Here is a 382-nt window from a genome sequence, read left to right on the forward strand (position 1 = left end):
AGGGATGACGGGAAGATGGGAGGGATGATGGGAAGATGGGAGGGATGACGGGAAGATGGGAGAGAGGATGGGAAGATGGGAGGGATGATGGGAAGACTGGAAGGGAAGATGGGAGGGATGATGGGAAGACTGGAAGGGAAGATGGGAGGGATGACGGGAAGATGGGAGGGATGATGGGAAGACGGGAGGGAGGATGGGAAGACGGGAGGGAGGATGGGAAGATGGGAGGGATGATGGGAAGATGGGAGAGAGGATGGGAAGACTGGAAGGGAAGATGGGAGAATGGAAGGGAGGACAGGAAGATGGGGGAATGGCAGAATGGGATGATGGGAAAATGAGAGGGTTGGAGGGAGTATGGGAAGATGGAAGGGAAGATGGGAGG

The sequence above is a fragment of the Microtus ochrogaster genome, linkage group LG9, assembly GCF_000317375.1.
Source record: "Microtus ochrogaster isolate Prairie Vole_2 linkage group LG9, MicOch1.0, whole genome shotgun sequence".
Lineage (NCBI taxonomy): Eukaryota > Metazoa > Chordata > Mammalia > Rodentia > Cricetidae > Microtus > Microtus ochrogaster.